This window comes from Ornithorhynchus anatinus, chromosome 4 (assembly GCF_004115215.2).
Source record: "Ornithorhynchus anatinus isolate Pmale09 chromosome 4, mOrnAna1.pri.v4, whole genome shotgun sequence".
Taxonomy (NCBI): Eukaryota; Metazoa; Chordata; class Mammalia; order Monotremata; family Ornithorhynchidae; genus Ornithorhynchus; species Ornithorhynchus anatinus.
In genome coordinates, this window is record NC_041731.1 from 118,192,260 (window position 1) to 118,203,656 (window position 11,397).

Here is an 11,397-nt window from a genome sequence, read left to right on the forward strand (position 1 = left end):
AACTGGGCTATTTGTTAAGCTTCATGCACTGTACTAAGCACTGGGGTAGATAGAAGATAATCAAATTGTACACAGTTCCTGCCCCTCCCTGGGCTCACAGTCTAAGTGGGAGGGAGAACAAGTTTTTTATCCCCATTATAGATATGAGTAATCTTAGGGCAAGAGAAGTTAGGTACCTTGCCCAAGGTCACTCAGTAGGCAAGTGGCAGAGGCAGATTAGAACTCAGAGCCTCTGATTCCTAGGCCTGTGCTCTTTCTCCTCAGGATACAAAGACCTGGGTTAGGAACAGGGAAGTGGTGGGGGAAAGATTTTAAAGAGCGTCTCTGCCTGTTTCCTCTGAACAACTGTTTAGAATTCTTTAGCTTCAGAATATAATCCTTCCCTTCCCTTGTCTTGTCTTATGTTGTCGAGTCATCTCAGACCCATAGCTACACCATGGACATATCTCTCCTATAACGCGCCACCTCCATCTGCAATTGTTCTGATAGTGTATCCATAGAATTTTCTTGGTAAAAATCCTTAAGTGGTTTACCATTGCCTCCTTCCACACAGTCAACTTGAATCTCCCCCTTCGGCTCTCTCTCGTGCCGCTGCTGCCCAGCACAAGGGAGTTTTGACTTGTAGCAGATGGCCTTCCACTAGCTAGCCAATGGTCAAGCTAGGAATGGAATGGGCAAGCCTCTGCTTGACTCTCCCTCCCATAGTTGAGACTGGTAGAGTACTGGAAACTCTCCAGGAGCGACCCTAAGAGGGGAATCCTTCCTTTCAAAGTAGTATTAACAACTACTACTACTTCTGACCCCTAGACTGCAAGCGTGTTCTGGGTGGAGAACGTGTCTGTTGTAGCATATTCTCCCAAGCACTTAGCACAGAGACACAGTAAGTGCTCAAAAATACCATTGATGATGATGACTGATGAACTATGAGTAAACACCAAACTCCCTCTGGGGCTATGATTAAGGCCCCCTCTGACCCCATCAGCAATGAATTCCACAGCCTGGATGACACTGTCTGCTGTGTGAACGTGAACAAATCACTTCACTTTTCTGTGCCTATTACCTTATCTGTACAATGAGGATTAAGACTGTGAGGCCCATATGAGACAGGGACTGTGTCTACCCTAATTATCTTGTATCTCTTCCAGCACTTAGAACCGTGCTTTGCATATGGTAAGTGCTTAACAAATATCATGATTATTATTGTTATTATTGTCTGGCATAGGTGTGCTTTCCTTTTTCTGGGTGGGCACTTCTCTCATTGAGGAATTTCATCTGGAGAGCAGTAATATGCCATTACTACTAATGATAATAATAATACTGATATTTGTTAAGTACTTGCTATGTGCCAAGCACTGTGGTAGATACAGATAACCATGTCCTACTTGTGGCTCACAGTCTAAGATGGTGGGAGAACAGGTATGGAATCCCCATTTTGCAGATGAAGTAACTGAGGCACAGAGAAGTAAAGTCATTTACCCAAGGTAAGACAGTAGATACAAAGCAAAGCCAAGATTATCACTCAGGTTCTCTGACTCCCAGGCTGGGCTGGGATAAGGAAAATAAGAGCAATAATTTGCTTCCTAATAGCCCAAAAGAACTGCTCCATCATCTCCAAATAGCCAACACATAGAAAAAAAGGACTCCAAAGGGAAAACCTTCAAGGGGTGAGAACAGAGTCAGCTGTTCCCCTGAGTAAGAACTAGCAACTATTTTGGTTTCCTCTTACTGGGGAGCATGATACCCAGTCCAGTGGCCAGTTGCTTGGTTTTACAAGGGGCAGTTGGATGTGTGAAACAGGACCTGTGTCCATCCTGATTAACTTGGATCCACCCCAGCATTTAGGAGAATAAACACTTAACAAATACTATTATTATTACTATTATCATGATTATTTTCTTCAGTAGATCAGTTGCGTCAGTTACCTCATCTGAAAAATGGAGATTAAGACTGAGCCCTATGTGGGACATAGAATGTCCATGATTAGTTTATATGTACCCCAACGATTAGTACACTGCCTGGCTCATAGTAAGCATTTAACAAATACCATAAAAAAAACCAAAACAAAACAGATCTGTCCCTTTAGCCAGTACTGGATATGTATGTTGAGTTATTTGACTGCAAAACACCTACCCTCCGCCCACTGAGCCTCCATCTTCCAGAATCCAGTGCCAAACAGGGGGTAAAGATTAGAGAGCTAGGGTTGGTGGGGGCCAGAGGGTTTCCTAGGAAAATGGTCTAAGATTATGTACACTGACCCTTCCCTCTGGCTTCCGAACTCCTTCAACATTCATATCCAACAGATCAGAGGTCATGGGTTCTAATCCCTGCTCTCCCACTTGTCTGCTGTGTGACTTTGGGCAAATCACTTAACTCCTCTGGGCCTGCTACCTCATCTGGAAAATGGGGATAATAATAATAATGATGTTGGTAATTGTTAAACGCTTACTATGTGCAGAGCACTGTTCTAAGCACTGGGGTAGACATAGGGGAATCAGGTTGTCCCCCATGGGGCTCACAGTCTTAATCCCCATTTTACAGATGAGGTAACTGAGGCCCAGAGAAGTTAAGTGACTTGTCCACAGTCACACAGCTGACAAGTGTCAGAGCTGGAATTTGAACTCATGACCTCTGACTCCAAAGCCCATGCTCTTTCCACTGAGCCACGCTGCTTCTCTAGGGGATTAAGACTGTGAGCCCCATGGGGGACAACCTGATTACCTTGTATCCTGCCTCAGCCACTTGTCAGCTGTGTGACTGTGGGCAACTCACTTAACTTTGCTGTGCCTCAGTTATCTCATCTGGAAAATGGGGATTTAGACTGTGAGCCTCACATGGGACAACCTGATTACCCTGTATCTCCCCCAGCACTAGAACAGTGCTCTGCACATAGTAAGCGCTTAACAAATACCAACATTATCTACCCCAGTGCTTAGAACAGTGTTTGGCACATAGTAAGTGCTTAACAAATACCCTAATTATTATTATTATTGTTATCACCACTCCCACCACCTTCAAAGCCTCAGTAAAATCACATTTCCTCCCGGAGGTCTTTCCAACTAATCCCCTTTCCCCTACTCCTTCTCCCTTCTGCATCACCTATGCACTTAGATCTGCACACTTTAAGCACTTGATATCCATCTCATCCTCAGCCCATAGCACTTATGTTCATATCCTTAAAATCTTCCATTTCTTCTATCAGTAATTTATTTCAAAGTCTGCCTCCTCTTCTCGAAGGTAAACCCCTTGTGGACGGGGACCATGTCTACCAAGCCTATTGTGTTGTCCTCTTTCAAATGCTTAATGCAGTGTTTTCAATAATAATCATAAATAATAATAATGGTATTTGTTGGTATTTTTAGTGTTTTGTCTTGTCTTATGAAGTAGGGCTTTGAAGGGGGGAAGTGTTTGGTGGATTTGAGGAACGAGAGTGTTCCAGGACAGAGGTAGGAGGTGGGCCAGAAGTCGATAGTGGGACAGGTGAGAATGAAGCACAGTGAGAAGGTTAGCACTAGAGGAGTGGAGTGTGTGCGCTGGGGTGTAGAAGGAGAGAAAGGAGGTGTGGAAGGAGGGGTCAAGGTGATGGAGAGCTTTGAAGCCAATAGTGAGGAGTTTTTTCTTCATGTGAAGGTTGATGGGCAACCACTGGAAATTTTTGAGGAGATGGTGGTGATATGCCCAGAGTGTTTCTGCAAAAAGATAATCTGGGCACCATGGTGAAGTATAGACTGAAGTGAGGAGAGACAGGAAGATGGGAGATCTGAAAAGATGCTGATGCAGTAATCCAGTCAGGATAGGATAAGTGATTGTACTAATGTAACGGTGTGGATGGAGAGGAAAGGGTGGATCTTGGCAATGTCGTGAAGGTGAGACTGGCAAGTTTTGGTGACGGATTGGATATGTGGGGTGAGTGAGAGAGCGGAGTCAAGGATGACACCAAGATTGTGGGCTTGTGAGTTGGGAAGGATGGTAGTGCCGTCCACAGTGATGGTAAAGTCAGGGAGAGGACAGAGTTTGGGAGGGAAGGTAAGGAGCTGAGTCTTGGACACGTTGAGTTTTAGGTGGCGGGAGGATATCCAGGTGGAGATGACCTGAAGGCAGGAGGACATGTGATCTGGAAGGAGGAAGAGAAAGAACAGGGGAGGAGATATAGATTTGGGTATCATCCACGTAGAGGTGACAGTTGAAGTCATGGGAGTGAATGATTTCACCAAGAAAGTGAGTGTTTCTCTATGGTAAATATTTGCTCTGAGATTAATTTTTTTCTTTAATGGAAATTAACTTTGGTGCTTTATAGGGGAAAGTCCAGCTGGACAAATAGGTATCTACAAAAGAATATTCTCCTGTAAGGAGGTGAATACTATAACCACAATCCATTTCAAAGGAAATATTGCCTATATTTTGCAATCAAAATCCCAATGGATTTTGAATGCAGCATTTTGATAAATCTTGTTGAAATATTCATATGATTATGCAGGGTTTAATAAAATGAATAGCTCATAGTGCCTAAAGTGTTCAATTGAAAATTTGTGGCACTTGGAAATGGATAATCTGCCCATTAAAATGCAAGAAACTGCTAATTAAAAATGTATGAATTAAACCATACTGATTTTTGATGGCTGAAATATGAGAATTAATTATGACACATAGCAATATTAAATAAACTATGATTAAACATATTCATTTTCCTTTAAAGGAGATTTAATTGTTGATCTCTGGTTTTCTATCATAATTAGTAGTAATTGCAATTTGGTCAGTATTTACTTGAAAATGCTCACAGCTTAAAGTTCTGAGATGATTTCCAGAGGCTTTTTCCTTTTTTCTTGTCTTAATTTGAAAGTGAAATGACTCAGATTTGAAAGTACCTCATTCAATCACTCTATCAATCAAGAGTATTTATCTATCATTCATCTGGGCAGAGCCTGAACTAAGCTCTAGGCAGAGTACAGTAAAGTTAGTAGACATGATTCCTCACTTCAGGATACTTACTATCTAGTGAAGGGGACAGATATTAGACTAGGAGTCCCATGTGGGACAAGGACCCTGTCTGGCCTGATTAACATGTATCTACCTCAGTGGTTAGAACAGTGCTTGCCACATAGGAAGAACTTAATCCTGGCTCTGCCACATATCAGCTGTATGACTTTGGGCAAGTCACTTAACTTCCCTGTGCCTCAGTTACCTCATCTGTAAAATGGGGATTAAGACTGTGAGCCCCACGTGGGACAACCTGATTATCTGCCCCATCGTTTAGAACAGTGCTTGGAACATAGTAAGCACTAACAAATTCCATCATCAACTTAATAGATATAGTACCCTCCCAGCCCTTAAACTGGGAGCTCATTGTGAGCAGAGAATGTCACTGTTTACCACTGTATTGCACTTTCCCAAGTGCTACTGTGCTCTGATTACAGAAAGCACTCAATAAATATAATGATGATGATATTTGTTAAATGCTAAGTGCCAAGCACTGTTCTAAGTGCTGGGGTAGATACAAGGTAATCAGGCAGTCCCACGTGGGGCTCACAGTGACAATCCCTATTTTACAGATGAGGTAACTGAGGTACAGAGTTAACTGCCAGTCACACAGCTAACTGGCAGAGGTGGGATTAGAACCTCTTTCCAATAAGACACACTGCTTCTCTATTCAGTATGATTGAATGAATTAATGAATATAATAGTAATAATATAGGAGGAATCAGTAAAGTGTAAATATACATACATATTCGCAATATGGAAGGCAGAAAATACCCCAATTGCTTAAGTGATATAGTAGTACTCAAGTAGTAGCTGTGGGGGAAGTAGGTTGGGGCATTAGCAATGAATCTGGGAAGAGTTCCTGGAGGAGATGTGATCTCAGGAGGGCCTTGAAGATAGGGAGATCAGTGTCAGACTGATGTGAAGAGGGAGGGCGTTCCAGGCAGAAGGGTGGGTAAAAAGAAGAGTTAGGAGGCCAGAGAAGTGAAAACAAGGTACGGTGACCAAGTTGGCATGAGAGGAATGAAACACAATAGCTGGTAGGTAGTAGGAAAGAACTGAGGATAAATAGAGGAAAGAGAGCTGATTAAGTCCCTTAAAGCCAATGGCGAGGAGTTGTTGCTTGATTTTAGAGAGGAAACCATAAGATGTCAGCTCTTTATGGGCATGTATTTGTCTACCAGCTCTATTGTACTGTCCATCAATCAGTCATATTTATTGAGCATTTGTGTATGCAGAGCACTGTACTAATTGCTTAGGAGAGTACTATATAACAGAATTGGGAATATAGACATATTCCCTGTCTATAATGAGCTAACAGTCTAGAGGGGGTGATAGACATGAATATAAATAAATAAATTATGGCTATGTGTCTAAGTGCTGTGGGGCTGTGGGAAGGGTGAATAAAGGGTGCAAATAAAAGTGCAAGGGCAACACAGAAAGGAGAGGAAAAAGAGGAAATGAGAGCTTAGCTGGGGAAGACCTATTGGAAGAGATAAGCTTTTAATTAGGCTTTGGTCCTGTCCCAAGCATTTACTACAGTACTCTGCACACCGTAGGTGCTCAATAAATACCATTGATTGATTGAAACAAAGGTTTTGGAGAGGGGGAGAGAAGCAGCATGGCCTAGTAGATAAGCACAGGCTTGGCAGTCAGAAGGACATAGGTTCTAATGCCAGCTCCACCACTTGTCTGCTGTGTGACCTTGGGCAAGTGACTTCACTTCTTTGTGCCTCACATATCTCATCTATAAAATGTGGATTGAGACTGAACGCCCCATGTGACCCATGACTATGTCCAACCTGATTACCTTGTGTAGTACCTGGACCATAGTAAGTGCTTAACAAATAACATTTAAAAAAAAGTTGGCTTGATGATCCCGAGCTTCCCATGAAAAGCAGCAGGAGCACTGAAACTTTGTTCCCTGGAAATCTATCTGAAGCATCCCTGCAGAGGCTGTCCCTAGCTAGCATCTAGCAAGTGGACAAAAATACTCTTTCAACATGACCTTTGATCCTCAAGAAGAATAGCCCCTAGACATAAGACACTGGTAATAAAAATAGCAAAGAGAAGCCCTTTGATTAACTAGGCATCTTTCATAAAAGCAGCAACTCCCAGCATCTTTCTCTGCTGCCACAAAGGGAGGAACAGTCAAAGAGGGATCAAGGGGTTCAGAGAGGAGAGGTAACAAGAGGACTGTTGGACTGTAAACCTAAGCTCAGAGAACATGTGTCTTGCTACTGTTGCATAAATCAAACCATCAGTGTTATTTACTGAGCACTTACTGTGTGCAGAGCACTGTACTAAGTCCTTGGGAGAGTGCAATAGAGCTGGTAGATATGATGCCTTCCCATAAGGAAATTACAGTCTAGAGGGGGAGGTGGTCATTAAAATAAATTTTATAGGGGCAATGGCTCCAGGGCTGAGAGTGAATACCGAATGCTTAAGAGATAATAATAATAATTATAATGATGGTATTTGTTAAGGGCTTACTAAGTGCCAAGCACTGTTCTAAGCGCTGAGATAAATACAAGGTTAACAGATTATCCCACGTGGGGCTCACAGTGTCAATCCCTATTTTACAGATAAGGTAACTGAGGCACAGAGAAGTTAAGTGACTTGCCCAAAGTCACACAGCTGACAAATAGTAGAGTAAGGATTAGAACCCATGACCTCTGACTCCCAAGCCTGGCTCTTTCCACTAAGCCATGCTGCTTCTCTACAAAGAGAAGGTACAAAGTGAGGTGCATAGGCAATGAAGAGGGAGGGCAGGAAGGGGAAATGAGAACTTAATCAGGGGAGACCTCTTGGAGGAGATATGATTTTAGGAGGGTTTTGAAGCAGGGGAGAGTGATGATCTGTCAGGGGAAGGGAGTTCCAGGCCAAAGTGGGGATTTGGGCAAATGTTTAGCAGTGGGATAGATGAGATCATGGCACAGAGAGTAGCTTAACATTGGAGGAGTGAAGTGTATAGCCTAAGATGTAGTAGGAGGTCAGTTAGTTAAGGTAATAATAATAATAATGATAATAATAATAATGGCACTGGTTAAACGCTGGGGTAAAATGCAAGTTAGGTTGGACACAGTTCCTCTGGGGCTCACAGTCTTAATCCCCATTTTAGAGATGAGGTAACTGAGGCCCAGAGAAGTGAAGTGACTTGCCCAAGGTCATAAAGCAGACAAGAGACAGAGACAGTATCAGAATCCAGGTCCTTCTGCCTCCCAGGCCTGTGCTCTATCCACTAAGCCACATAGAGCTGATTGAGTGCCTTAAAGCCAACTGTAAAGAGTTTTACTCTCCCAAGTTCTTAGAACAGTGCCTGGCATTCAGTAGGTGCTTAATAAATGCACTGAGAGAGTGATTAACTGACCATACTGGAGAATCTGACACATCTAAAGATGTACAATGGAACAGGGGGACAGTAGGCAGAATAACTCATTTCCAACTTTTGACATTTGGTCATACTCCACATTTTCTCCACATTGGAGAAGGACCATACTGGTATCCTCAGAGAGACATCAGGGAAAATTTGAATTTGGTCCAGTTATTTTTCAAGTTGAAGAGAAACCTTTGCAGGTAAACTCTTTCAACTTTGCACTACAACTTTCCCCAGAAAAGTCCACACACCATGATGGAAAGAACTAATCTGAGGCCTAGAAAAGAAAATTCAAGTTATTATTATCATTATTATTATTATTTTGCATAAAGGTATAATCTTACATATAATCAAAAGACAAGGCTTCTCAGGAGGTTATATTTTTAGTATTCAGACCCAATTTTATTCAGTCAATCTCCATCACCACTGACAAATTACACTCAGCACTGAATGTCAGGTCAAGATTGATTACCAACAATGAGGCTCTGGAATGCAGTCAGCTCACCATCACTGAGGCAACGCTTACATCAATACAGAATTTGCTGGGCAGCACACGTGGGGAGAATGCCTGAAATCAGGGCAGCACACATGGGGAGAATGCCTAAGAGCAAGGGAGCCAGGCAGCTGCTCTTTGGTCAACCTGGATTTGCATCCTTTATTCACTCCTCCCTCAGCCCCACAGCACTTTTGTACATATCCATAATTTATTCTGTCTCCCCCTCTGGACTGTAAGCTCGTTGTGGACAAGGAATATGTCTACCAACTTTGTTATTCTGGACTCTCCAAAGCATTCATTACAGTGCTCTGCACACAGTCAGCGCTCAAGAAATACAATTTATTGATGGATTGAACTGGAAAGGGGTATGATTTAAAGACACAAGGGAGCACAATCTCAAAAAATGGCATAGGGATTGTCTCTATTGCTGAAATGGACTTTACAAGTGCTTAGTTCAGTGCACTGTGCAAAGTAAGTGCTCAGTAAATGATTGATTGAATAAATAAATGAATAAATATGGGTTGGGGACCACCACTGCCTGCATATCAACCTGGTGTGTGTGTGGGTGGAGGTAGAGAGGGCATCTAGGAGCTAGACTGCTCTTCTTGAGTTGAGTTTTCATATGAATTGGGATACCAAGTGGCGACTCTGTTAACATAGCAAAGAACTGTATTCATGTCTCCCCCTCCCCCCACAACAATGAGAATTGGGCCATCCATCAAATATCTCTCTTTTCGGCTGCTCCCGCACATTAGGATATGTTTTTACAGTCTTCAATATCACTTACAAAACTGAAAGTCACTATGAACATATTCAGTCAGTAATTTAATAACCACCTATGTAATCTAATCAACAAGGAAGGCAGCATGTCTTAGTGGAGAGACCGTAGCATTGTGATTCATTAGACTTAGGTTGTAATCTCAGCTCTGACACTTGCCTGCTGCTTGTTCTTGGGTAAGTCACTTAATTCATCTGTGCCTCAGTTTCCTCAGCTGTAAAATTCATTGATTCAATAGTATTTATTGAGTGCTTACTATGGGCAGAGCACCACACTAAGCGCTTGGAATGTACAATTCAGCAACAGATAGAGAATCGTATCGGGCTCACAGTCTAAATGGGGGAGACAAACAACGAAACAAAACAGAACAAAACAAAACCAAATAAGACAACATCATCAAGGTAAATAGAATCATGGAGATATACACCTCATTAACAAAATAAATAGGGCAATAAATGATATATACAAATATGCATAGTGCTGAGGGGAAGGGGGAAATGCAGAGGGCTGGGGGGGAGAAAGGGAGTGGAGGAGGATCAGAGGGAAAGGGGGGGCTCAGTCTGGGAAGGCCTCCTGGAGGAGATGAGCTCTCAGTAGGGCTTTGAAGAGGGGAAGAGAGTTAGTTTGGTGGAGGTGAAGAGGGAGGGCATTCCAGGACAGTGGTAGGACTTGGGCCAGGGGTCAACAGCGGGATAGGTGTGAACAGGAGGCCTTGAGGAGGTGAGCGGCAGAGGAGCGGGGTGCACGGGGTGGGCAGTAGAAAGAGAGAAGGGAGGAGAAGTAGGAGGGGGAAAGGTGATGGAGAGCTTTGAAGCTTTGTAAAATGGGGTTAAGTTAACTGATCTTCCTCCTTCATGAACTGTGAGCCCCATTTTGTGCATGGATTATGTCTAATTGATCTTCTTGTATCTATTCTAGCATTTAGCACATAGTAAACATTAAGTACATTTCATAATTAACTAAAAAGTGTTTTGACGATGATATGGACAAGTAGAAAGAACATCGGGCCAAGAGTCAAGAGGCCTGGGTTCTAATCCCACCTCAGTTACTGCCCCGCTGTGTGACCGTGAACAAGTCACATAACCTCTCTGGGACACATTTCTTCACCTGTGAAATGGGGATCTGAATTCTAAATCCTGTATGGAACAGAAAGGGTCTCCAATAAGATAATCTTGCATCTATCCAGTGTTTAAGACATAGCAAATGCTTTATTAATGCCACAATTATTGCTATTAAAAGCAGCCCTTTGCAGCAAGTAAGCATTCAGTGAATGCTGTTGAGGATAATGCTAAAACATTAAAAATATAGTTAATGGTAATTTGATGACCTTTACTCATCCAACAGGGAATGCCTATGATCAGCATACACTATTGTCAGAAAATATGGATCTAGAATAAATCCCTGCCACAATTACACCTATTATTTGAAGTCTCTGAACCACAAAGGACAAGAGTGAAGTGAATCAGAGCAATCCATTCTTGAATTAGCAAAGATAATAATAATAATAATGTTAGTATTTGTTAAGCGCTTACTATGTGCAGAGCACTGTTCTAAGCGCTGGGGTAGACACAGGGGAATCAGGTTGTCCCACGTGGGGCTCACAGTCTTAATCCCCATTTTCCAGATGAGGTAACTGAGGCACCGAGAAGTGAAGTGACTTGCCCAAAGTAACACAGCTGACAAGTGGCCAAGCCGGGATTCGAACCCATGACCTCTGACTCCAAAGCCCCGGCTCCTTCCACTGAGCCACGCTGCTTCTCGTGTTTAGTGCAG

General features: G+C 42.7%; 1 non-coding gene across 1 annotated transcript; it reads right to left on the bottom strand.

Annotated features, from left to right (window-relative positions):
- Window positions 1-617: 617 nt before the first annotated feature.
- LOC114811565 lies at window positions 618-755 on the bottom strand. The gene has a single exon (XR_003759262.1). It is a non-coding gene; the product is annotated as a small nucleolar RNA SNORA7 (small nucleolar RNA).
- Between the last annotated feature and the right edge of the window lie 10,642 nt (window positions 756-11,397).